Consider the following 25,341-nt stretch of genomic DNA (forward strand, 5'->3'; position numbering starts at 1 on the left):
CGTAGATGTTATGGAACTTCAGGAGGATTTAAACAAACTCTATTCTTGGTCAGAAAAGTGGCAGATGCAGTTCAATGTAGACAAATGCAAGGTTCTGAAGCTTGGGAGTGCCCATAACCCTAGTACTTATAAGTTAAATGATGTAGAACTTAGCCATACAGATTGCGAAAAGGACTTGGGGGTTATGGTGAGCAGCAACCTTAAACCAAGACAGCAATGCCTAAGCATACGTAATAAGGCAAATAGATTACTGGGATTTATATCAAGAAGTGTAAGCAACAGAAGTCCAGAGGTCATACTGCAGCTTTATACATCATTAGTAAGGCCTCACTTAGATTATGCAGCTCAGTTCTGGTCTCCATATTACAGAATGGACATAAATTCGTTAGAAAACATTCAGCGTAGGATGACTAAATTAATACATAGCATTAGAAATCTTCCTTATGAAGAAAGATTGTTAGACGAAGAATGAGGGGAGACCTGATCGAAGTGTATAAGTGGAAGATAGGTATTAATAAAGGGGATATTAATAAGGTCTTGAGGATGTCTCTCCAAGAGAGAACCCGCAGTAATAGATTTAAATTAGATAAGTTTAGATTTAGAAAGGACATAGGAAAGTATTGGTTTGGAAATAGGGTAGTTGATGAGTGGAACAGTCTACCTAGTTGGGTTATTGAGGCTGGGACTTTGGGTAGTTTCAAATTTAGGTTTGATAAGTACATGAGTGGGAGGGGTTGGATTTGAGTGGGACTTTCACATCAGAGCTTATTTCTTGGGTGGCATTGAAAATTGGGTTGGGCAAATGTTTTGTTAGTGGGATGAATTGTAAAGGACCTGCCTAGTATGGGCCAACAGGCCTCCAGCAGTGTTCCTCCTTCCTTATGTTCTTATGTAACTCAGCTGTGCGAAGATGAGTTACAAGTTCCATGTTGCCAGCTACATCTATAATTATATTAATAAATAGAAATGTAAAACTTGTGGCAGTATTTTCATCACGAAAAATATTAATATATTAGAGATGAATATTTTAATATATTAGTTAAGATGTTCTATTACAAGGGAGAATTTAGATTTTCCAGAGGCGATAATTAGGTCTTTTCAAGTCTCCAGGTTAATGCAAAGGAGAGGCTTGTTTGATATGATATTCATAGTGTTATTATGTATGTGGCGCCTCTTAAGTGGTGGTGATGGTAGATGTGTTCTCTGGTATCAGTGTCCAGGTGATGGTAGATGGGACCTCCTCCTGTATCAGTGCCCAAGTGGTGGTGATGGTAGAAGTGTTCTCTGGTATCAGTGCCCAGGTGATGGTAGATGGGACCTCCTCCTGTATCAGTATCCAAGTGGTAGATACATCTGATACATGTATGGAAATTATGCTTTCATGTTAATCTTGACTAATGTGTTACCCACATCATCTCCAAGTGAAGGTGGCTACACTACCCGAGTCATGATACATGTTCAGTGTCCGACACATTTCACTCTTTGACTGTAGGAGAGGACGGAGAACACCAGCATGGAGAACAGCATCTCTCTCCGAGTGCCAAGACGTTTTGACAGATGTGGAAGTAAGGCCATGTTGCTATACATATACACGATACCTAGTGTATAAATCTGTATAGTACGAGTGTATTGTATGGTACGAGTGTATTGTATCGTATGAGTGTACTGTATAGTACTAGTGTATTATGTAGTGCTAGTGTGTGTGTGTGTGTGTGTGTGTGTGTGTGTAATCACCTAATTGTACTCACCTAATTGTGGTTGCAGAGGTCGAGACTCAGCTCCTGGCCCCGCCTCTTCACTGAGTGCTACTAGGTTGGTATATTCCTTGTTGGCGTCCCCTTCTGTTCTGTCCACCCAGAGTCCTTCCTGTCTCCACTGTAAATACTTCTTTAAATCTCTTGTTGAGCTCCTCATATACCTCTTGATCACTTCTGGTGAGTTCCCCCACCTTCTTTCCTCAACCTGATCACCTGGTCTTTGACTATTGTCTTCCTCCTAATGTGATTATACAGCAGTTTTGGGTCAGACTTGGCTTTCGATGCTATGTCGTTTTCGTACTGTCGCTGGGCCTCCCTCCTTATCTGTACATACTTGTTTCTGGCTCTTCGACTAGTCTCTCTTTTTTCCTGGGTCCTTTGCCTCCCGTATCTTTTCCATTCTCTGTTGCACTTAGGTTTGCCTCCCTACACCTTCGGGTAAACCAAGGACTTGCTTTGATCTTCCCATTATTTCTATTGCCCTTAGGAACAAACCTTTCCTCTGCCTCCCTGCATATTGTTGTTACGTATTCCTTCATTTCTTTTACTGACTTTCCTGCCAATTCTCTGTCCCAATGAACCCCCTGCAGGAAGTTCCTCATACCTGTGTAGTTCCCCTTTTTATAATTTGGCTTTTCCCATCCAACTCCTGTTACCCTCTCTACTTGTAATTCTACTATGTATTAAAACACAGAACCATGTGATCACTAGCTCTAAGGGGCCTCTCATATGTGATGTCCTCAATGCCTGAACTGCTCAGGGTAAATACAAGGTCCAATCTTGCTGGTTCATCCTCCCCTCTCTCTCTGGTAGTGTCCTTAACAGGTTGATGCATAAGGTTTTCCAGTACCACATCCATCATCTTGGCTCTCCATGTTCCGGGACCCCCATGTGGCTCTAGGCTCCCTGAGGTTGAAATCCCTCATAACCAGTAACTTTGCTCTGCTCGAGTGAGCTCTTCTTGCCACCTTGGCCATTGTGCCCACCATTGCTCTGTTGCTCTCTTCATATTCCTCTCTTGGCCTCCGGCAGTTCTGTGGTGGATTATACATCACTGCAATGACTACCTTATGTTCCCCAGACTGAAGCATACCTTCTATACAGTGTCTTCCTCCAATCTCGTCCATACTTTCCATTTCCTCAAATCCACATCGGCTTTTTATGAGCAGTGCAACCTCTCCTCCCCTACTGCTCCTTCTATCTTTCCTCAGGATCTGATATCCTGGTGGGAAGATTGAGTCTGTTATTGTCTCAGTGAGTTTCGTTTCTGTGACTGCTATGATGTCTGGGGACTTCTCATTGATTCTTTCATGCCACTCCTCATATTTACTCGTTATTCCATCCACGTTCGTGTACCAAACCTTCAACTTCTTTTCTAATACTGTGATCCTGAGAGAAGATTGGGGTTGGGGGATCGGGAGCCCTGGTGGGGGCCTATGAGGGGTTGCAATGGGGGTGGGGGCAGAGCTCCCATAGGGGGTTGCTGTATGGGTGGGGTTTGTGGTGTTTGGGGTGGGGGCAGAGGGATCAGCGTGTGAGTGTCAGTTTAGATTGCTCAGTTTCCTTGGGGTTGTCACAGTTGGAGTTCTTCTGCATGCGTTTCTGGAGGGTGTGTTTGCCCTTCCACCTGCATCTGGGTTCTTCTGCTCATCTTTGTCATTTCCTCTCGTTCCTCATTTCGTTTTTGTACTCTCTCTTTCAGTATCAACCTTTCCTTTTGTGTTCTGTCTCGATTGAGTTACACACTCTGGTACTCTCGTTTGTCTCTCAGTTATGCTTTCTTCTGTAGAATCATGGTTCGAATTGATTCTGCCTTGAAAATTACTTTGAGAGGCTGTTTCTGTCCCCTCGCAAACCACCCAATTCTCCAAAAATTTGCCACCTGGGTCGTGTCGCCCTCACTTATTGCTTGCATGATACCTTCAATCACTTTTTTCTCCTCATGTTTCCTTTCACCATAAGTTTCTGCTTCAACTTCTTGGAGCCTGTAGACAAAAACTGATCTCATCCTTTCCTCCTCCCATTGTGTCTCCCATTGCGTCCTCTGAGGTGTTTTAGTTCCATCCATTGGAGCGTTCCTTCCTTCAAGCCCTTTCCTGGCTGAGGCTCCTATGCTCAGTGGATTGTCTTTCCTGCTCAGCTGTTTCTGGCCCCTGCAGGTGTCTGTTAGTCTCTGTATATGTCATAGCCTCTTCGTTGTCTTCAGATCTCTCATTTGTTCCTAGTGTGCTCCTCATCTTTGGCTTGGCCCCATGTGGGTCTGGTAGGGCCCTTGTATGCAGTATAACATCTGTGCTCCCTTCAGGCCCCATGTCTGTGCCTGATGCAGAAGTTCCTGATGTTATGTCTATACCGTCATTTTTCTCTTCAAGCTGTTTCAGGTTTCTCAGTTCCTCTTGTTGCTTGTTGCTCCCACTTCCTGATCTCTGCAGCTATCCTCTCCTCCATTTTCCTGCCAAGCTCTTCTAGTTTAATTCCCCAGACTTCCTCCCTTTTTTTGAGCTCTGCCTCCCAATCTTCCCTCCCAGGTTCCACCAGACCCCTGGTTCTCGGCCTTCTTGGGTAACCCATTGAACCCCAGAACAAGCCTGTGAGCTTTCGAGTGGGTGTTTGTGATAGCTGTGTGTTGTAGGGAGGGGAAGGGAGGAAGCAGGTCAGGGGAGAGAAGGATATGAGGTGGGAGGAAGGGACAGCAGCAGGGAGAGATTTAAGGAGTACTAGGGGATATAGGGAGGGCAGGGGAGAAGGATATGATGTGGGAGGGAGGGGGACAGTGGCAGGGAGAGAATAGGGGAGAGAGAGAGAGAGAGAGAGAGAGAGAGAGAGGGTGTGTGTGTGTGCATGTGTGTGTGCGTGTGTGTGTGTGTGTGTGTGTGTGTGTGTGTGTGTGTGTGTGTGTGTGTGTGTGTGTGTGTGTATGTGTATGTGTGTGTATGTGTGTGTGTGTGTATGTGTGTGTGTAGAATGAGTATGTATATAGTAAGAGCGTATGTGTATGGATTGCTGCCACCAGCACCACAGCCTTCACCACCCTCCCCTCCCCCCAACCAATACTTGTTTCCTAGCCAGGTGTTGTTTACTGACATGTGTCTGGGACACACTCCCACAGATGCCATACACACTTTTAGTAGCAGAAGAAGGAAGAGTGGACACAACAAGTCAAAGGATATTGACCATAGACAATGCTTAGATTATGGCACATGGATACAGATGACTCACAAAATCTTAACATGACTACAAAGAAATCAAGGAGCGGGTGAGGTTTGAAACCATGGCGAGTCCTAAAGCTCACAGGCTAGTGTGTTAACCACTTGGCCCGCTGAATCTAACAAGATTCATCCAACTATATATGTTTCCATACATTATAGGGGATATTAACCATGGCTGCCGAGCTGAAAGAATGAGGAGCAGAGGTAGATCTATACATCATGGCTACTTTAAAAAGAAATAGGACAAATATACGAGTGAAAAGGGCTGGGTTTGATTAGTACCTGAAGTTCTGAAACAGATTCTTGGGTAGCTCAGGGAAAAAGTTGAACAAATACGTGGGTGGGAATGGTTAGGATAAGGACCTACCTTGTATGGGCCAGTAGGAATGCTGCCTTGTTCCTCCATTCTTATGTTCTTAGGATGATGCTGGTTAGAATCTCTCAGCAGATCAGTGTCCATTTCTCTTCGAAAGCGGGAGGCAATTGGTTTTCCTGAAGGACGGAGGCTGGGGTTCCAGCTAAATGTGAGTCTTCAGGGAATGCCTAGATTCCTCAGCTGATTTAGTGGATCTTAAGTCATTAATGATAATATCGAGTGAAAGCTTCGTAAGCGTTCTGTCACTCATGGATGTACAACCATCCATTATAATTCGCCTGAGATGGCTCACATTTGCAGCCCAAGTCTACTGCAGCTGGAAGACTCGTTTCAATAAAGTCCTCGGGGCCTCTGCCAGCTGAGGGATCATGGTATACCTAGAGTATACCCTGAGAGGGTTTCGGGGATCAACGTCCCCGCGGCCCGGTCTGTGACTATCCCTCGTGGTGGATCAGGGCCTGATCAACCAGGCTGTTACTCCTGACCACATGCAAACCGACGTGCGACCCACAGCCCTTTGGTCAGGTACTAATTTTAGGTGCCTGTCCAGCGCCATCTTGAATTCAGCCAGGGGCCTATTGTTAATCCCTCTTATGTATGCTGAGAGGCAGTTGAGTAGTCGTGGGCCCCTAACACTTACTGTGTTGTCTCTGTGTACTCGTGGCAGTCCTGCTTTTCATTGGGGGCAATGTTGCATCTCCTGCCGAGTCTTTCGCTTTCGTAAATAGTGATTTTTTTGTGCAAATTTGGGACTAGTCGCTCTAGGATTTTCCAAATGTACATTATCATGTATCTTTCTCGCCTTTGTTCCAGGGAATACAAATCAAGAGACTTAAACCGTTCCCAGTAATTTGAATGCTTATCGTACTTATATGTACCGTGATAGTTCTCTGTACATGATGCAGGTCTGCAATTTCGCCTGCTTTGAAAGGCGCCGAGACTGTACAGCAATATTCCAGCCTAGAGAGAATAAGCGATTTCAAGAGAATCATCATGGGCCTGGGGGCCATAGTTTTGAAGGTTCTTATTATCCATCCTATCATTTTCCTAGCAGATGTGGTAGATTGTTGTGATCTTTGAAAGTGAGATCCGCTGATATTATCACTCCCAGGTCTTTCACTTTAGCTTTTCGCTCTATTGTATGATTGGAATTTGTTTTATACTCAGATACACTTTAAATTAACTCGAATTTTCCGTATCGTAGTAATTGAAATTTCTCTTCATTGAATTTCACGTTTTCCATGGCCCATGTAAAGATTTGGTTGATGTCCGCTTGTGGTCTTTTTTCATTGTCATCGATGGATGATACTGTCATGCAAATTCACTGTGGCTGCCTAGGACTTTACCCTGTTTACTGTTACCTTTCGTCTTCTGTTAGTAAAATTATAGATCCATCTTCCAACTTTTCTCTTATTCCTTTATCACCCATTTTGTGCGCTATTACACCATGGTCACACTTGTCGAAGGCTTTTGCAATGTCTGTTTATACTACATGTACATTTTGTTTGTTCTCCAGAGCATCTAAGACCTTGTCATAGTGGTCCAGTAGTTGGGACAGGCAGGAGCGACCTGCTCTAAACTCATGTTGCCCTTTGTTGTGTAACTGATGGATGATAAATTAAACTCATGTGCAACACTTGACTATCTTTAATGAGGAAACGTTTCGCCACACAGCGGCTTCATCAGTCCATACAAAGGAGAATGGTGAAGAACAGGAGGAGTTTGAGGTAATCAGTCCCTCAGCCTTGAGTCGATGTGGTCAGTCTATCAATCTTGAAAAGAATACAGCATATGTGCGAAGTAGTGGCTTATATACCGTAGGCAGGAGAGGTGCAGCAGTCGTAGGTGGTGTCACACTTGTCCAGTGTGGAAGCAGGTCGTGCCAAAGGGTTAAGCAAGTGAAGAATTCCCTGTATTAAGATCTGAAGATCTTGCTGTGTCAGACAGGAATGTAGATGAATGGTTCAGACAGCCGACACGTTGATAAATTAGACACATGTGCAACACTTAAGTATCTTTAATGAGGAAACGTTTCGTCACACAGTGGCTTCATCATGTATCTCATTCATCAACTTGTCGGTTCTCTGAACCATTCATATACATAACTGATGGATATCTAGGTGGGTGGCGATCTTGCTTCTTAGAACTTTTTCAAAGATTTTTATGATAATGGACGTTAGTGTTATAGGTCTCTAATTGCTTTACTGCCACCTTTGTGGGGTGGGGCTATATTTGTGGGATGACTCCTGTCTCCATACTCCCTCAACAAGGAATGCTGAAGGCATGTGAAAAGGGCTTCTTGCAGTTCTTGATGAACACGGAATTCCATGTGTCTGGCACTGGGGCAGATTGCATGGGCATATAATTTAATGTTTTTTCAAAGTCTTGTGGTGTTAGGAGAGTATCGGAGATTTTTGATTTGACCATATTTTGAGTCTCCGTCATTAATATTTCGTTTATATTTTCGACTCTTAGTCCGGTTAACAGCTCACCAAACACTGATTCATACTGGGACTTTAGTATCTCACTCATTTCTTTGCTGTCACCTGTGTAAATCCCATCTCGTTTAAACAGGGGTCAAATACTGATGCTCTTTTCGCCTTAGATTTGGCATAAGAAGTATTTTTTTTCTGTTTCGTGTATGGCTTTAAGTTCTTCCTGTTTCGTGTATGGCTTTAAGTTGCCTCCTGTATGATTCCTTAAGCTAAGTTCAATATTTACCATCTATTTCTTTGACCAGTGCCTCCCTTCATATTTTAGATATACATGTATTGGCCCCTCTCAGCAGCTCTGTGATTCTTCGTCGTCGACTGTATAGGGAGCGCCTCTCTCTTTCTAGTTCACATCTTCTCTTCCTTTTATTTAAAGGAATATACCCTGAGCATATCTCAAGTGCATGGGAACGCAATTTCGAGTCATGGCTTTCTATAGCATTTCCATCAAGATACCTGCTACCATTGAGGTGTGATTGTGATAATGACGTTACAATGATGTGATGATATTGAAGTGAATTCGAGGGATACAGAGATGATGGTTGACAAGAAATAAATATGTGCAGGAGTTTAGTTTCTTTCTACCGAAATGTTGCGAAGTTAAGATACCTAACTGTACCTTACTTATCAACTTGACAGTGTTGTAAACTATCACGTTCACGGAGATGTTGGTGCTACGAGGATCGGGTGATAGGTGATGGCGTTACTGGTAATGGTGAGGTAATGGGTGTGATAGTGATGTGAAGGTGAGGAATAGGGGAAGGGAGAAGATGCACTTCAAAACTAATTATTATTTTAAGTGTTTTAATTTCCACTACAAGCTGCAACATAAATGATGAGATGATTCCTGCCACATATGAAGTGTTGATTATGGAACATTAGTCGTCATGTCAGCGTTGTGTCACGTGACAGATACGTCAGCCAGTGTGTACAACCACCTCTCAGCTTTTATACTACATGGCTAAGGATATATATAGTAAAATAAGAGCCAAAATAAGAGCCAGAGGAAGGAGGAGGTGAAGAATTATGAATTGTAGAGGAGGGGCAGAAAATGAAGAGACATAGAGAGAAAGAGAGCGAGAGAGAGAGAGAGAGAGAGAGAGAGAGAGAGAGAGAGAGAGAGAGAGAGAGAGAGAGAGAGAGAGAGAGAGAGAGAGAGAGTAGAAACAGAGAAAGACAGAGTGAAAGAGAACGAACCATAACCACAACACATGCATTAAAAAATACAATGAATAAAGAAAATCAAGAAGCTAGCGATAATTAGAGCAACCCAAGAGTAATTAAGGTATTATATACATTGTCTACAAAATGAATATTAAACACAGAGTTCAGTTAACGGGTGAATCAGGATGATATTCCAGAGGCAATTAGGGCGTGCTAATGTTGTCAGGTTAATGTGGATTAGCGGCATGTTGAATATGTGTATCTTCTGTGGACGGTGCCCCTTACATGGGTCTTACTGGTGGTGGTTACTTGTTACCCCTGCTTCATGTGGGGTGGTGGTGGTGGTGGTGAAGGTGGTGGTTACTTGTTACCCCTGCATCATGTGGGGTGGTGGTAGTGGTTACTTGTTACCCCTGCATCATGTGGGGTGGTGGTGGTGGTTACTTGTTACCCCTGCTTCACGTGGGATGGTGGTGGTGGTGGTGGTGGTTACTTGTTACCCCTGCATCATGTGGGGTGGTGGTGGTGGTTACTTGTTCCCCCTACATCATGTGGGGTGATGGTGGTTACTTGTTACCCCTGCATCACGTGGGGTGATGGTGGTTACTTGTTCTCCCTGCATCATGTGGGGTGGTGGTGGTTACTTGTTACCCCTGCATCATGTGGGGTGGTGGTGGTTACTTGTTCTCCCTGCATCATGTGGGGTGGAGGTGGTTACTTGTTCCCCCTGCATCATGCGGGGTGGTGGTGGTTACTTGTTCTCCCTGCATCATGTGGGGTGGTGTTGGTTACTTGTTCTCCCTGCATCATGTGTGGTGGTGGTGGTGGTTACTTGTTCTCTCTGCATCATGTGGGGTGGTGGTGGTTACTTGTTCCCCTTGCATCATGTGGGGTGGTGGTGGTTATTTGTTCTCGCTGCATCATGTGGGGTGGTGGTGGTGGTTACTTGTTCCCCCTGCATCATGTGTGGAGGTGGTGGTGGTTACTTGTTCCCCCTGCATCATGTGGGGTGGTGGTGGTTACATGTTCTCCCTGAATCATGTGGGGTGGTGGTGGTGGTTACTTGTTCTCCCTGCATCATGTGGGGTGGTGGTGGTTACTTGTTCCCCCTGCATCATGTGGGGTGGTGGTGGTTACTTGTTCCCCCTGCATCATGTGGGGTAGTGGTGGTGCTTACTTGTTCTCCCTTGCATCATGTGGGGTGGTGGTGGTGGTTTCTTGTTCTCCCTGCATCATGTGGGGTAGTGGTGGATACTTTTTCCCCCTGCATCATGTGGGGTGGTGGTGGTGGTTACTTGTTCCCCCTGTATCATGTGGGGGGGTGGTGGTGGTTACTTGTTCCCCCTGCATCATATGGGGTGGTGGTGGTGGTTACTTGTTCTCCCTGCATCATGTGGGGTGCTGGTGGCGGTTATTGTTCTCCCTGCATCATGTGGGGTAGTGGTGGTTACTTGTTCCCCCTGCATCATGTGGGGTGGTATTGGTGGTTACTTGTTCCCCCTGCATCATGTGGGGTGGTGGTGATGGTTACTTGTTCCCCCTGCATCATATGGGGTGGTGGTGGTGGTTACTTGTTCTCCCTGCATCATGTGGGGTAGTGGTGGTTACTTGTTCCCCCTGCATCATGTGGGGTAGTGGTGGTGGTTACTTGTTCTTCCTGCATCATGTGGGGTAGTGGTGGTTACTTGCTCCCCCTGCATCATGTGGGGTAGTGGTGGTTATTTGTTCCCCCTGCATCATGTGGGGTAATGGTGGTGGTTACTTGTTTTCCCTGCATCATGTGGGGTAGTGGTGGTTACTTGTTCCCCCTGCATCATATGGGGTGGTGGTGGTGGTTACTTGTTACCCCTGCATCATGTGGGGTGACAGTGGTGGTTACGTGTTCTCCCTGCATTATGTGGGGTGGTGGTGGTGGTTACTTGTTCCCCCTGCATCATATGGGGTGGTGGTGGTGGTTACTTGATACCCCTGCATCATGTGGGGTGGTGGTGGTGGTTACTTGTTACCCCTGCATCACGTGGGGTGGTGGTTGTGGTTACTTGTTCTCCCTGCATCACGTGGGGTAGTGGTGGTGGTTACTTGTTCCCCCTGCATCATGTGGGGTAGTGGTGGTGGTTACTTGTTCTCCCTGCATCATATGGGGTGGTGGTGGTGGTGGTGGTGGTGGTTGTTACTTGTTCTCCCTGCATCATGTGGGGTAGTGGTGGTGGTTACTTGTTCTCCCTGCATCATGTGGGGTAGTGGTGGTTACTTGTTCCCCCTGCGTCATGTGGGGCGGTGGTGGTGGTTACTTGTTCCCCCTGCATCATGTGGGGCGGTGGTGGTGGTTACTTGTTCTCCCTGCATTATGTGGGGTAGTGGTCGTTACTTGTTCTCCCTGCATCATGTGGGGCGGTGGTGGTGGTTACTTGTTCCCCCTGCATCATATGGGGTGGTGGTGGTTACTTGTTCTCCCTGCATCATGTGGGGTGGTGGTGGTGGTTACTTGTTCTCCCTGCATCATGTGGGGTAGTGGTGGTGGTTACTTGCTCTCCCTGCATCATGTGGGGTGGTGGTTGTGGTAACTAGTTCTCCCTGCATCATGTGGGGTAGTGGTGGTGGTTACTTGTTCTCCCTGCATCATGTGGGGTGGTGGTGGTGGTTACTTGTTCCCCCTGCATCATGTGGGGCGGTGGTGGTGGTTACTTGTTCTCCCTGCATTATGTGGGGTAGTGGTCGTTACTTGTTCTCCCTGCATCATGTGGGGCGGTGGTGGTGCTTACTTGTTCCCCCTGCATCATATGGGGTGGTGGTGGTTACTTGTTCTCCCTGCATCATGTGGGGTAGTGGTGGTGGTTACTTGCTCTCCCTGCATCATGTGGGGTTGTGGTGGTGGTAACTAGTTCTCCCTGCATCATGTGGGGTAGTGGTGGTGGTTACTTGTTCCCCCTGCATCATTTGGGGTAGCGATGGTGGTTACTTGCTCCCCCTGCATCATGAGGGGTAGTGATGGTGGTTACTTGTTTCCCCTGCATCATGTAGGGTGGTGGTGGTGGTTACTTGATCCCCCTGCATCATGTGGGGTGGTGGTGGTGGTTACTTGTTCTCCCTGCATCATGTGGGGTAGTGGTGGTGGTTACTTGTTCCCCCTGCATCATGTGGGGTAGTGGTGGTGGTTACTTGTTCCCCCTGCATAATGTGGGGTGGTGGTGGTGGTGGTTACTTGTTCTCCCTCCATCATAAGAGGGTAGTGGTGGTGGTTACTTTTTCCCCTTGCATCATGTGGGGTAGTGGTGGTGGTTACTTGTTCCCCCTGGATCATGTGGGGTGGTGGTGGCGGTTACTTGTTCTCCCTGCATCATGTGGGGTAGTGGTGGTGGTTACTTGTTCCCCCTGCATCATGTGGGGTGGCGGTGGTGGTGGTGGTTACTTGTTCTCCCTGCATCATGTGGGTATATAGTGGTGGTGGTTACTTGTTCCCCCTGCATCATGTGGGGTGGTGGTGGTGGTTACTTGTTCCCCTGCACCATGTAGGGTGGTGGTGGTGGTGGTTGCTTGTTCCCCCTGCATCATGTGGGGTGGTGGTGGTTACTTGTTCCCCTTGCATCATGTGGGGTGGTGGTGGTTATTTGTTCCCCCTGCATCAGGTGGGGTGGTAGTGGTGGTGGTTACTTGTTCCCCCTGCATCATGTGTGGAAGTGGTGGTGGTTACTTGTTCCCCCTGCATCATGTGGGGTGGTGGTGGTTACATGTTCTCCCTGCATCATGTGGGGTGGTGGTGGTGGTTACTTGTTCTCCCTGCATCATGTGGGTGGTGGTGGTTACATGTTCTCCCTGCATCATGTGGGGTAGTGGTGGTGGTTACTTGTTCCCCCTGCATCATGTGGGGTAGTGGTGGTGGTTACTTGTTCTCCCTTCATCATATGGGGTGGTGGTGGTGGTGGTGGTGGTTACTTGTTCTCCCTGCATCATGTGGGGTAGTGGTGGTGGTTACTTGTTCTCCCTGCATCATGTGGGTGGTGGTGGTTACATGTTCTCCCTGCATCATGTGGGGTAGTGGTGGTGGTTACTTGTTCTCCCTGCATCATGTGGGTGGTGGTGGTTACATGTTCTCCCTGCATCATGTGGGGTAGTGGTGGTGGTTACTTGTTCTCCCTTCATCATATGGGGTGGTGGTGGTGGTGGTGGTTACTTGTTCTCCCTGCATCATGTGGGGTAGTGGTGGTGGTTACCTGTTCTCCCTGCATCATGTGGGGTAGTGGTGGTTACTTGTTCCCCCTGCGTCATGTGGGGCGGTAGTGGTGGTTACTTGTTCCCCCTGCATCATGTGGGGCGGTGGTGGTGGTTACTTGTTCTCCCTGCATTATGTGGGGTAGTGGTGGTTACTTGTTCTCCCTGCATCACGTGGGGCGGTGGTGGTGGTTACTTGTTCCCCCTGCATCATATGGGGTGGTGGAGGTTACTTGTTCTCCCTGCATCATGTGGGGTGGTGGTGGTGGTTACTTGTTCTCCCTGCATCATGTGGGGTAGTGGTGGTGGTTACTTGCTATCCCTGCATCATGTGGGGTGGTGGTGGTGGTTACTAGTTCTCCCTGCATCATGTGGGGTAGTGGTGGTGGTTACTTGTTCCCCCTGCATCATTTGGGGTAGTGATGGTGATTACTTGCTCCCCCTGCATCATGAGGGGTAGTGGTGGTGGTTACTTGTTTCCCCTGCATCATGTGGGGTGGTGGTGGTGGTTACTTGATCCCCCTGCATCATGTGGGGTAGTGGTGGTGGTTACATGTTCCCCCTGCATCATGTGGGATGGTGGTGGTTACTTGTTCTCCCTGCATCATGTGGGGTAGTGGTGGTGGTTACTTGTTCCCCCTGCATCATGTGGGGTGGTGGTGGTTACTTGTTCTCCCTGCATCATGTGGGGTAGTGGTGGTGGTTACTTCTTCCCAATGCATAATGTGGGGTGGTGGTGGTGGTTACTTGTTCTCCCTCCATCATAAGGGGGTAGTGGTGGTGGTTACTTTTTCCCCTTGCATCATGTAGGGTAGTGGTGGTGGTTACTTGTTCCACCTGCATCATGTGGGATGGTGGTGGCGGTTACTTGTTCTCCCTGCATCATGTGGGGTAGTGGTGGTGGTTACTTGTTCCCCCTGCATCATGTGGGGTGGCGGTGGTGGTGGTGGTTACTTGTTCTCCCTGCATCATGTGGGTATATAGTGGTGGTGGTTACTTGTTCCCCCTGCATCATTTGGGGTGGTGGTGGTGGTTACTTGTTCCCCCTGCACCATGTAGGGTGGTGGTGGTGGTGGTTGCTTGTTCCCCCTACATCATGTGGGGTGGTGGTGGTTACTTGTTCTCCCTGCACCATGTAGGTTGGTGGTGGTTGCTTGTTCCCCCTGCATCATGTGAGGTGGTGGTGGTTACGTGTTCTCCCTGCATCATGTTGGGTGGTGGGGGTGGCTTCTTGTTCCCCTGCATCATATGGGGTGGCGGTGGTTACTTGTTCACCCTGCATCACGTGGGATGGGGGTGGTTACTTGTTCCCCGTGCATCATGTGGGGTGGTGGTTACTTGTTCTCCCTGCATCATGTGGGGTAGTGGTTGTGGTTACTTGTTCCCTCTGCATCATGTGGGGTGGTGGTGGCGGTTACTTGTTCTCCCTGCATCATGTGGGGTAGTGGTGGTGGTTACTTGTTCCCCATGCATCATGTGGGGTGGCGGTGTTGGTGGTGGTTACTTGTTCTCCCTGCATCATGTGGGTATATAGTGGTGGTGGTTACTTGTTCCCCCGGCATCATGTGGGATGGTGGTGGTGGTGGTTACGTATTCCCCCTGCATCATGTGGGGTTTTGGTGGTGGTTACGTGTTCTCCCTGCACCATGTAGGGTGGTGGTGGTGGTGGTTACTTGTTCCCCCTGCATCATGTGGGGTGGTGGTGGTTACGTGTTCTCCCTGCATCATGTTGGGTGGTGGGGGTGGCTACTTGTTCCCCTGCATCATGTGGGGTGGTGGTGGTTACTTGTTCACCCTGCATCATGTGGGGTGGGGGTGGTTACTTGTTCCCCCTGCATCATGTGGGGTGGTGGTTACTTGTTCCCCTTGCATCATGTGGGGTGGAGGTGGTTACTTGTTCTCACTGCATCATGTGGGGTAGTGGTGGTGGTTACTTGTTCCCCCTGCATCATGTGGGGTGGTGGTGGTTACTTGTTCACCCTGCATCATGTGGGGTGGGGGTGGTTACTTGTTCCCCCTGCATCATGTGGGGTGGTGGTTACTTGTTCCCCCTGCATCATGTGGGGTGGAGGTGGTTACTTGTTCTCACTGCATGATGTGGGGTAGTGGTGGTGGTTACTTGTTCCCCCTGCATCATGTGGGGTTGTGGTGGTGGTTACTTGTTCTCCCTGCACCATTTAGGGTGGTGGTGGTGGTGGTTACTTGATCCCCCTGCATCGTATGGGGTGGTGGTGGTTACGTGTTCTCCCTGCATCATGTGGGGTGGTGTTGGTGGCTACTTGTTCCCCTGCATCATGTGGGGTGGTGGTGGTTACTTGTTCACCCTGCATCATGTTGGGTGGGGGTGGTTACTTGTTCCCCCTGCATCATGTGGGGTGGTGGGATGGTTACTTGTTCCCCCTGCATCATGTAGGAAGGTAGTAGTGATGGTAGATACTTGCTACCCTGCATCATGTGGGAAGGTAGTAGTGATGGTAGATACTTGCTACCCTGTATCATGTGGGAAGGTAGTAGTGATGGTAGATACTTGCTACTTTGCATCATGTGGGAAGGTAGTAGTGATGGTAGATACTTGCTACCCTGCATCATGTGGGAAGGTAGAGGTGGTGGTTACATGTTCCCCCTGCATCATGTAGGAAGGTAGTGGTGATGGTAGATACTTGCTACCCTGCATCATGTGGGAAGGTAGAGGTGGTGGTTACATGTTCCCCCTGCATCATGTAGGAAGGTAGTGGTGATGGTAGATACTTGCTACCCTGCATCATGTAGGAAGGTAGTAGTGATGGTAGATACTTGCTACCCTGCATCATGTGTGAAGGTAGTAGTGATGGTAGATACTTGCTACTCTGCATCGTGTGGGAAGGTAGAGGTTGTGGTTGCATGTTCCCCCTGCATCATGTAGGAAGGTAGTAGTGATGGTAGATACTTGCTACCCTGCATCATGTAGGAAGGTAGTAGTGATGGTAGATACTTGCTACCCTGCATCATTTAGGAAGGTAGTAGTGATGGTAGATACTTGCTACCCTGCACCATTTAGGAAGGTAGTAGTGATGGTAGATACTTGCTACCCTGCATCATGTAGGAAGGTAGTAGTGATGGTAGATACTTGCTACCCCTGCATCATGTACTAAGGTAGTGGTGATGGTAGATACTTGCTACCCTGCATCATGTAGGAAGGTAGTAGTGATGGTAGATACTTGCTACCCTGCATCATGTAGGAAGGTAGTAGTGATGGTAGATACTTGCTACCCTGCATCATGTAGGAAGGTAGTAGTGTTGGTAGATACTTGCTACCCTGCATCATGTAGGAAGGTAGTAGTGATGGTAGATACTTGCTACCCTGTATCATGTGGGAAGGTAGTAGTGATGGTAGATACTTGCTACCCTGTAGCATGTGGGAAGGTAGTAGTGATGGTAGATACTTGCTACCCTGTATCATGTGGGAAGGTAGTAGTGATTGTAGATACTTGCTACCCTGCATCATGTAGGAAGGTAGTAGTGATGGTAGATACTTGCTACCCTGCATATATGTGGCATGGGTATTTAACTGTCCAACATTTAGAACTTTGCATTTGTCACTATTAAACTGCATCTGCCACTTCTCCGACCATTCCATCAGTCAAATCATCCTGGAGTGCTCTAATGTCCTCATTAGAATGAATTGGACGGCCTCTTTTGGTGTCATCAGTAAATTTGCTTATGTCGCTATTTATTCCCTCATCTGTGTCGTTTATGTAAATTGTGAACAACAACGGACCCAACACTGATCCCTGTGGAACACCGCATGTGACGCGCCCCCATTCTGATTTCTTCCCATTTATGCAAACTCTCTGCTGTCTATCTGTCAGCCATGCCTCTACCCAGGAAAAAATTTCTCCTCCTATTCCGTGTGCCTTAAGTTTCCTCAATAGCCTCTGGTGTGGAACTCTATCGAAAGCCTTACTGAAGTCTATATACACAATATCATATTCATTACCATGATCTACCTCCTCAAACGCCTTAGTGATAAAAGTTAGTAAATTCGTATGAGAGTAACGCCCCTTTGTAAAACCGTGTTGAGATTCATTAATCATTCTGTGCCTGTCAAGATGGCTACGAATTGCTTCGGCAATTATTGATTCCATAAATTTTTCCACTATGGAGGTAAGGCTTATTGGTCTATAGTTCGGTACCAAGGACCTGTTACCTGCCTTGTAAATAGGTATTACATTTGCCATTTTCCACTTATCAGGCACTATGCCAGTTTGTAGTGATATGTTAAAAAGATTAGCCAAAGGTATGCTAAGTTCCTCTTTACATTCCTTTAACACCCTTGCAAACAGTTCATCAGGACCTGGAGATTTGTTAGGTTTTAGTTTCTCTATTTGTCTGAGAACCATATCACTAGTTACAGCAATCGTACATAGTTTATTATGCTGTTCTACATAATCTATTATTTGAAGAATTACCTGGAGTGTACCTGGAGAGAGTTCCGGGGGTCAACGCCCCCGCGGCCCGGTCTGTGACCAGGCCTCCTTAGGTCAGTGTCCCAGGATGCTACCCACACCAGTCGACTAACACCCAGGTACCCATTTTACTGATGGGGAACATAGACAACAGGTGGAAAGAAACACGTCCAATGTTTCTACTCTGGCTGGGAATCGAATCCAGGCCCTCACCGTGTGAAGCGAGAGCGTTAACCACCAGGCCACCAGAGCTAGTATTTTCCTGGGTGAAAACTGAGAGGAAGTAGGTATTGAGAATTTCACACATATCCTTATCACTGTCAGTGATCTGACCAGAGTTACTCTTATGTGGGCCAATCTTGTCCCTAATCTTACTACTGTATACTTGAAAGAACCCTTTTGAGTTAGTCTTTGAATCCCTTGCGACATTAGCCTCATAATTCCTTTTTGCTTTTCTTATTCCTTTCTTTATATCTCTCTTTAATTGAATATATTGATTTCTTAACTCCCCATCCCCTCTTTTGATATGCCTATATATGCCTCTCTTTTGACCAATGAGATGTTTTAACCTATTGTTCATCCATTTGGGACCATTTTTGTTAGATCTAATTTCCCTACTCGGAACAAAAGTTGTCTGGGCAGCTAGAAGTATGCTCTGAAAAACGTCATATTGGCAACCAAGATCACCTACCTGACCCATAGTCAGGACATCCCAATTTAGCCCACCCAGGTAATTTTTCAGTCCCATGAAGTCGGCCAAGCGAAAATCTGGGACAGAGATTTGATTGCAGTTATCTGGGTAATTCCATGATATATTGAAACTAAGTGATTTGTGATCACTTTCCCCAAGCTCATCATTAACTTCAAGATTATTAATTAGTGAATCTTTGTTGGCAAGAACCAAGTCAAGCAGATTGTTTCCTCTAGTTGGTTCTGTCACAACCTGTTCTAAAAAGCAATCCTGAACCGTATCAAGAAAGTCACTAGAGTCAAGATTTCCTGTCATAGTGTTCCAATCAGTTTGTCTAAAGTTAAAATCTTTCATTATCACAACATTTTCATATCTAGATGCTTTATGAATTTCGTCCCATAACAGCTTACTGCATTCCCTATCAAGGTTTGGGTGCCTATAAATCACACCCAAAATTAATTTGTCACGTCCCTTGAGAAACTGTAGCCAAACAGATTCTGTGTTCGATGTTTATAATCTTATATCATGTCTAAGACAACAATTTAAATTTTCTCTGACATACATCGCCACTCCACCACCCTTCCTGTTGACCCTATCAGTGTGGAATAGTTTATAACCCTGTATGTTGCATTCAGAAGGCATTTCTCTATCTCTCAGGTTGAGCCAGGTCTCTGTTATATCAATAATATCTATATTACCTACACTTGCAAGTAATCTTAGCTCATCTATCTTATTTCTTAGACTCCTACTATTTGTATAGTAAACCTTAAGGGAGCTAGTCACTCGTTGCTCTCTACTATCTCTCTTGGTTTGTTGATCAGTTGATTTGCCATTACTAGCAACTTTATTTTGAATATTGCCTTTTAAACATATCCCTGAGGTATCCCGTTAATAACTGCTGTTTTTAACCCTAATGCTGCAGCCTGATTGTTTCCCACAAACACACATTCCTCTATAATCTATCAGTTTAAATTCATTGACAAGTCATCAATTATCCTCTCAATTGAATTGGCTAATGCAACCACTCCATCCCCAGAGAGATGAACCCCATCACTTGCATACGTATCGCTTTTGCCAAAGAATAGGTCCCAGTTATCAATGAATGGGATTGCAAGTTCATTGCAGTACCTGTCTTGCCTGCAATTTATACCAGTTGCCCTAGACATCCATTCATTGCCCACTCCCTTTCTAGGCAAGATGCTACATATGACTAGGATCCCTCCCTTAGACCTAACTACTTCTATGGCTAACCTGTACTTATCCAGCAGCTCCTCTCTCCTGCCCTTCCCAATGTCATTACCCCCAGCACTAAGACAGACATTGGGCTTGTTCCAATTACCTGTCATAATATTTTCTTACCTGCTGACTATGTCACCAACACCAGCTCCAGGAAGGCACACTCTCTGTCTGACCTTTCTGTGTCTGTTACAAAATGCACGGTCCATATATCTTACCTGAGAATCGCCTACTATTAAAATATTCTTACCTTGATTAGCAGGGGAATCAGTAGTACCTTCAACCTCACTAACCACTGAAGTACACTTGTTTTGGAGAACAGAGAATCGATTTCCTACCTTCACATCTTCTCTATTAACTCTCCTCATCTTCCTTCTTCCTGAACTGTGAACCACTTGCCACTTAAAGCGGCTGCCACTATCACTGCTGGTGACCATTTGCTCCTTACCAGCTAAATCCTTCTCACACTCGCTCCCAAACTCGTTTATGCGAAGCTTCAGCCTCCTATTTTCCTCCTGAAGAAGTAGTATCTCCTTCAACACTTGAACCTGAGATTCTAAAACACTACAACATGCCATGGTTCTTGGTAACAGCCACGCTAACTCCCAAGAGCTTAGGCAGATATGAAAGGTAGTAGTGATGGTAGATACTTGCTACCCTGCATCATGTGGGAAGGTAGTAGTGATGGTAGATACTTGCTACCCTGCATCATGTGGGAAGGTAGTAGTGATGGTAGATACTTGCTACCCTGTATCATGTAGGAAGGTAGTAGTGATGGTAGATACTTGCTACCCTGCATCATATGGGAAGGTAGTAGTGATGGTAGATACTTGCTACCCTGCATCATGTACTAAGGTAGTGGTGATGGTAGATGCTTGCTACCCCTGCATCATGTACTAAGGTAGTGGTGATGGTAGATACTTGCTACCCCTGCATCATGTAGGAAGGTAGTAGTGATGGTAGATACTTGCTCCCCTGCATCATGTACTAAGGTAGTTGTGATTGTAGATACTTGTGTGGTACACACAGGTTGTTGATGGGGTTGCTATACCCAGGATGATGATAGCAGTGAGAGAATATGGTGGTGATTAGACCTAAGGTGTAGGTTAGGTAGCAAAGGTCGTCATTGATCAACACGGTGAAGAATATACTTTGCCACCCACCGTTCTCACTGCCATTAGCACCCCCACTATTATCACCCCCACCATTAGCACCCCCACTATTATCACCCCCACCATTATCACCCCCACCATTATCACCCCCACCATTATCACCCCCCACCATTATCGCCCCCACCATTATCACCTCTGTTATCATCACCTGCATCATGAGTACCTCCACCATGACATCTCCATGACCACCCCACCATGACCACCTCCATCAGGACCACCCCCACCATGAGCACCCTCCACCATAACCACCCTCACCATGACTACCCCCACCATTATCACGTACACCGCAACCAGATGTATTTTTGTCGCTACTCTACCCTAGAGAGGAATCCCCGTGTTGACTAGCCCCAGCCCCCTCTACCTCAGGGCAGCGACTAGAACCGTACAGATTTAAAGGAATCAGAAGAAGCATTCACAAGTCATCATATGCAAATTAATATTACAAGTACTTCAATAAAAGTAGCAAATTAGGATATGGAGAGAGGCCTATATTTGTTGGGGCCATTAGGACTCCCACAAATGTACGCCTGTAACCTAACTGAATATATGAGAACATAAGAAAGGAGGAACACTGCAGTAGGCCTGTTGGCCCATAATTGGCAGGTCCTTTACAAAACCACAAATGGACTGAATGTAGGCCTTTAGGCCTGTAATGGACTGTAATGTCGGCGCCCTACTGGCGCCAACATTACAGTCCAGGCAGCAATAAATCCTGCTTTATTTACAAGTTAAGAGATGTTAACTCTCTCTCTCTCTCTCTCTCTCTCTCTCTCTCTCTCTCTCTCTCTCTCTCTCTCTCTCTCTCTCTCTCTCTAATGTCTTTCCAATAATATTTTTACAGTAATACTTTTCAGTGAAACACGTATATAGTTTAAATGGCCTTCCTGCCATTTTTTTTGTAATATTTGTTAAGTACGTGGCATCATCGTTTTGTTCTTTTGTTTATCTGGCAGTGAACTAAAAAATACCTTAGTTCTTCTGTAACCATGACGCTTTCTCACCTGATCTTATATATTTTTTCAATGTTTATTGGAAATTTCTTCGGCACTATTGTGTTCCTGTTCGGTGCCCCGTGGCCTGGTGGTTAAAGCTTTCGCTTCACACGGCGACGGTCCGGGTTCGATCCCTGGCGAAGGTAGAAACAATGTGCGTGTTTCCTTATACCGGTTGTCTATGCTCCCCATCAGTAAAATGGGTGCCTGGGTGTTAGTGGACTGGTGTGGGTCGCATCCTGGGTGTTAGTGGACTGGTGTGGGTGGCATTCTGGGTGTTAGTGGACTGGTGTGGGTCGCATCCTGGGACAAAACTGACCTAATTTGCGGGAAATGCTCAGTATAACAAGCGGCTTTCTATATAGTAGTATGTCACTGATGTCAGCTATGGTCTGTATACCTTGTACATGTACTGGTAGTAAATATGGATATTATTATAATAATTTATTATTGAACTGTTCGGGGTTGAGATTCGTAACTTTTAAATACTTTCTTCTCTAAGAACACTTTGGAAGATTCTATTTGTTATCTGATATTATCATGTAATATCACTGTCGATTTTGTCCCCATTCAGTTTACTTTATAACAAAACTGAGTAAAATAGTCTATTCCATCTTGTTGCTATATGCGACTTCCTTATCAGGGTTTCTTTCTCTCTCTTTACATTTCTAGATTCATCTTCGCCCTATTTAAGTCTTTGTTGACTGTCTTGCTATCTATAATGGGTCAATGTTTTTTCTTTCCATTCATATTCCTCCGGTATCTTCCATTGACCTTTTTTCTTACTTTCATATTGTACTCAATTTTGTTTTTTTTTTGGAATAAATTGCCTGGGCTCATTTTTACACGTTTTAAAGAACAAATGCTCTAAATTCTTATTTTTTATCCATTGATATAGTTACTTTAAAGCACCGTCTTAAAGCCGTCTCGAGGCCTAGTGATGGATCTGGCCGCGGGGGCGTTGACCCCCCTAACACCCTCCAGGTATACTCCAGGCATCTTCATTTATATTTATCAGTGTATGTATAACAGAACATGATCGCTCTTTCGAAGTGGATTTAGAGAGTTAATGATGAAAACTAATTCCCATGTTCTAGTGAATACAATGTATAGAATTAGACTGACAATGGCAGCAGCCGACTCGTAATACAACTCCAAGGTTGCACGCTTGTTTACCTCGTCTTGTGTATATACTTTTCCTGTCTTCCCATTGTATTCTTGAACCTGTATTGATAAAGCCTCTAGGTGAAGAAATGTCTGCAGTAGAGATGCCCAGATGTTGCATGTGTATGTGTGTGTTCTTCATTATCTACGTTGCATTACCAGGATTCTCTACTGCCAGCGTCTTCAAAAGTCTTCATTTCCCGTTCTAGGATTAATGATAAATTTGCCTTTCTCAGTAACGATTTTTATTTTACAGGCTTATGCGTAAAATTTAGTCAGTACGTTAAGAATTTCTGTCGATGCGTTATTTGCAGTTGCAGCCTCATACTTCGTCAAGTTTATTTGTGGTTGAAGCCTCATACTTTGTCAAGTTTATTTGAGGTTAGAGCCTCATACTTTGTCAAGTTTATTTGAGGTTGGAGCCTCATACTTTGTCAAGTTTATTTGTGGCTGGAGCCTCATACTTCGTCAAGTTTATTTGCAATTGCAGCCTCATACTTTGTCAAGTTTATTTGAGGTTGGAGCCTCATACTTTGTCAAGTTTATTTGAGGTTGGAGCCTCATACTTTGTCAAGTTTATTTGAGGTTGGAGCCTCATACTTTGTCAAGTTTATTTGAGGTTGGAGCCTCATACTTTGTCAAGTTTATTTGAGGTTGGAGCCTCATACTTTGTCAAGTTTATTTGAGGTTGGAGCCTCATACTTTGTCAAGTTTATTTGAGGTTGGAGCCTCATACTTTGTCAAGTTTATTTGAGGTTGGAGCCTCATACTTTGTCAAGTTTATTTGAGGTTGGAGCCTCATACTTTGTCAAGTTTATTTGAGGTTGGAGCCTCATACTTTGTCAAGTTTATTTGAGGTTGGAACCTCATACTTTGTCAAGTTTATTTGAGGTTGGAGCCTCATACTTTGTCAAGTTTATTTGAGGTTGGAGCCTCATACTTGGTCAAGTTTATTTGAGGTTGGAGCCTCATACTTTGTCAAGTTTATTTGAGGTCGGAGCCTCATACTTTGTCAAGTTTATTTGAGGTTGGAGCCTCATACTTTGTCAAGTTTATTTGAGGTTGGAGCCTCATACTTTGTCAAGTTTATTTGAGGTTGGAGCCTCATACTTTGTCAAGTTTAACTGAGGTTGGAGCCTCATACTTTGTCAAGTTTAACTGAGGTTGGAGCCTCATACTTTGTCAAGTTTAACTGAGGTTGGAGCCTCATACTTTGTCAAGTTTATTTGAGGTTGGAGCCTCATACTTTGTCAAGTTTAACTGAGGTTGGAGCCTCATACTTTGTCAAGTTTAACTGAGGTTGGAGCCTCATACTTTGTCAAGTTTAACTGAGGTTGGAGCCTCATACTTTGTCAAGTTTATCTGAGGTTGGAGCCTCATACTTTGTCAAGTTTATCTGAGGTTGGAGCCTCATACTTTGTCAAGTTTATCTGAGGTTGGAGCCTCATACTTTGTCAAGTTTATCTGAGGTTGGAGCCTCATACTTTGTCAAGTTTATCTGAGGTTGGAGCCTCATACTTTGTCAAGTTTATCTGAGGTTGGAGCCTCATACTTTGTCAAGTTTATCTGAGGTTGGAGCCTCATACTTTGTCAAGTTTATTTGAGGTTGGAGCCTCATACTTTGTCAAGTTTAACTGAGGTTGGAGCCTCATACTTTGTCAAGTTTATTTGAGGTTGGAGCCTCATACTTTGTCAAGTTTATTTGAGGTTGGAGCCTCATACTTTGTCAAGTTTATTTGAGGTTGGAGTCTCATACTTTGTCAAGTTTATTTGCAGTTGCAGCCTCATACTTTGTCAAGTTTATTTGAGGTTGGAGCCTCATACTTTGTCAAGTTTATTTGAGGTTGGAGCCTCATACTTTGTCAAGTTTATTTGAGGTTGGAGCATCATACTTTGTCAAGTTTATTTGAGGTTGGAGCCTAATACTTTGTCAAGTTTATTTGAGGTTGGAGCCTCATACTTTGTCAAGTTTATTTGAGGTTGGAGCCTCATACTTTGTCAAGTTTATTTGAGGTTGGAGCCTCATACTTTGTCAAGTTTATTTGAGGTTGGAGCCTCATACTTTGTCAAGTTTATTTGAGGTTGGAGCCTCATACTTTGTCAAGTTTATTTGAGGTTGGAGCCTCATACTTTGTCAAGTTTATTTGAGGTTGGAGCCTCATACTTTGTCAAGTTTATCTGAGGTTGGAGCCTCATACTTTGTCAAGTTTATTTGAGGTTGGAGCCTCATACTTTGTCAAGTTTATTTGAGGTTGGAGCCTCATACTTTGTCAAGTTTATTTGAGGTTGGAGCCTCATACTTTGTCAAGTTTATTTGAGGTTGGAGCCTCATACTTTGTCAAGTTTATTTGAGGTTGGAGCCTCATACTTTGTCAAGTTTATTTGAGGTTGGAGCCTCATACTTTGTCAAGTTTATTTGAGGTTGGAGCCTCAT

The sequence above is a fragment of the Cherax quadricarinatus genome, chromosome 8 (genome assembly GCF_038502225.1).
Source record: "Cherax quadricarinatus isolate ZL_2023a chromosome 8, ASM3850222v1, whole genome shotgun sequence".
NCBI classification, from domain to species: Eukaryota; Metazoa; Arthropoda; class Malacostraca; order Decapoda; family Parastacidae; genus Cherax; species Cherax quadricarinatus.